Source organism: Mesoplodon densirostris, chromosome 5, assembly GCF_025265405.1.
Source record: "Mesoplodon densirostris isolate mMesDen1 chromosome 5, mMesDen1 primary haplotype, whole genome shotgun sequence".
Classification (NCBI taxonomy): domain Eukaryota; kingdom Metazoa; phylum Chordata; class Mammalia; order Artiodactyla; family Ziphiidae; genus Mesoplodon; species Mesoplodon densirostris.
The window spans coordinates 69723083-69726255 of record NC_082665.1 but is presented as its reverse complement, the minus strand read 5'-3'; positions in this window follow the sequence as shown (position 1 = coordinate 69726255).

The window sequence follows — 3173 nt, the reverse complement described above, 5'->3', positions numbered from 1 at the left end:
AGATAGTGTCAGAATTGAGTTAAATTGTAGGACACCCAGTCAGTGTCTGCTGAGAATTGCTCGGTGGTGTTGGAAAGAACACACATTGGACCGGCCCAATAGAATAGGAAAATAGAGTCCCATCAACTCAAAGGAACAGGTATGTTATAAGAGAGTTTGGGAGGAGGGGATCCCTAAAAATTTGCTGTCTACTAGGGTTGCTGAGGTTGGGGTTCTAGTCACTTGATAGCATGCTTCAAGTGATTTTTGTCCTATTATTGCTCATTTCTGAGTAACTGGTAGATATCATGTGGTTCTGGTTTCTTTTTCCTTTGCCAGGACAGGCAAAAGTAAGAGAATATCTGGACTCACCCCCTTTCTTGTGGTTGCATTATGTGGGTAACTAGTCATTGTGGAATCTCTTTAATCTTTTTTTGTGGCAAGCGGGGGCTACCCTTCGTTGCAGTGTGCGGGTTTCTCATTACAGTGGCTTCTCTTTGTTGCGGAGCATGGGCTCTAGGCACACGGGCTTCAGTAGTTGCAGCACACAGTCTCAGTAGTTGTGGTTCATGGGCTCTAGAGCGCAGGCTCAGTAGCTGTGGCGTGTGGGCTTGGTTGTTCCTTGGCATGTGGGATCTTCCCAGACCAGGGCTCGAACCCGTGTCCCCTGCATTGGCAGGAGGATTCTTAACCACTGCACCACCAGGGAAGTCCCTCTTTAATCTTCTGTTCAATTTTGATAATTTTATTTGCTTTGGTGAATCATAAGCAACCATGATTGCATACGTTCCCTTTTGAGATCTTTCAACAATATACCAGTTGAACGAAGAATTTCAGAAGTTGATTGTAGTAATTAAAACTATTTTGGTTGCAAATGACAGAAAGCCAAGTGATAGTTGTTTAAGCAAGTATGTTGTGGTGTCTCACAGATCTCAAGGGCAGACCTCTCTCTTCACGTTTTTCATGTTGATGTCTTTATTTTTCTACCTCATTTCCCTCTTCCTCACTCCTTCAGCTGGCTTGCTGTGCTTGCGTGGGAAGAAAACATGGCGGTCAACAGGACCTACCTGACCTTTTCATTTAAAGTTTCAGTCACCTGGGAAGAGATGGACTCTCCTCATTTCAGTTATAAAATCCCTGGCAAAGGACTTGGAATGGCCCAGCTTGGATCAAATGCTCACTCTGGAACCAATCTGCTTGCTAGGACAGGTTCTGGAATGTGATTAGCCCAGATATCTTCTCCTAGACCAGCTAACTATGGCCATGGTACACTGTGTACAAGATGATTGGCCCAGAGGTTACAATGTTGATAAAACAGGGAAGAAGAGGGAGAAGAGGCTATTTTCAGAAGAAAGCAGGGGAGCGGTAGAGGTGGCTCCATGTAGTTGAAGAAATAATTGTTCATTACACTGACACTTTAGCATCAATTTAAGGCAAATTTCACATAAAATACCAAATCATTTTTGGTGCTGGCAATATTAAATGGTTCCTTGAGAAAAACATGGATGTTTTAAAAATATATAGTTCCTACTTATGACATGGATAAAGATAATGTAACAATTTAGTCATAATATCTAGTTTATTAAAAATATGTAAATATTGGAATGTTGATGGGGTATTGGAATGCAATGAAAATGAAATATCAAATCATTATATGGCCTAATTCCCCCAGCTACTGAAATATTCCTTCAATTGCATGTGTATTTAGTTTTATTTGTTGTTATTTGTTAATTGTGTAAATAATAATGAATTAAGCAGTCTAGCTCTGGGGGTACTTTGCTTGGTTTGGTATTTTTCTTTGCCACTTACTAGCTGTATGGCCTTGGAAAAATTACATAATCTCCCTATGCCTCAGATTATTCACCTGTAAAGTGGGAGCAATAATTGTGACCTTTTCATAGGTTGTTATGACTATAAAATTAGTTATATGTGCAGAGTGCTTAGAACATGTGCCTGACATGTAGTCAGCATTCAGTTAATGTTCACTATTAATATTAGAATACTCTGCGAATTACTACTTTCTTCAAGACTATAAGAGATGGATACAAATGGACTTTCTTGCATACTTTTTTGAATTTCATTGAAATGATAAACTGGGCTCTTTGCAGAAAGTTTGTGAGCTCTATCTTCCAGAAAAATACAAAGTAGGGGTCAGTGGTCATGCTTTGAAGACTTGAGACATATTCTGCACTATGTATCCATTAAAACTTTTCACAAATGTTTTATTTCATAGATGTTCCAGCACCCTCTCCTCTGAGCACAAGGTAAGATTTTATTTTCCACTTACTGGAAGTTAAGTGACCTGCTCTGGCAATGATTTCTTGGCGTACAAACTTTGAGTCAGGGTGCATGTTGCCTCATTTCCTTTTCCTTCTAGCATGACAACTGGCATCTTCTAAGATGAGGGCTTCTCCATTAGCCTGAATCCCTGATTGACAACTCACAATGGACATGTAGTATGAACAACAAAGAAATTTTTGTTATTTTAAACAACTAAAATTTTGCAATTTAGATTCCAGTACAACTCAAGACCTCCAAATAAGGCCTCTGAAAAGGAGGGTATATTCAGGTATTAGGTCTGTCTGGGCTGGTTCTCCTTTGACTATATTTCATTCAGGAATGAATATCTGCATAATTAGGATATCAATTACAAATAACATCACATTACTAAGAACAAATGTTTTACTGCAGGGCAAAAACACCCACATTTTGTGCACTGATGCTGTTATTATTTAAAACTCTGGCATCAATTGAAAATTTATATTAAAGTAATAAATTTCTAACCCAGCCTCACAAAAGCAGAGCTCATTTTTAAGGCTGCCATCTCTGTTTGCTTGGTAAAGCCCATACATCCATCATTCCAACACTTACAAATACTGGTATTGATAAAGTGTCTTTCATTGTTCTGTGTAGTTTTAACTATGCATTTCATCTATTTCTTTTAATGCTGTAATTTATAAGAGACCTGATTTTTTCTATCCAAAAATTCTTTCAAATTAAGTAACTTGGTTTTGTCTTATCTATCTTGAATCTTAAGAAGCACAGTTTATTTGGCCCTTTAAAATAGTGTTTCCTGTTATTCCTGGGCTAGAAATGAGCATACAGTTGGGTAAAGAACCAGATTGAACTTGTGGAGATTCTGTTTTGCTGAGGCTTGAGTTTTACTGTACATTTCCTCCACATTCAACTGGCCA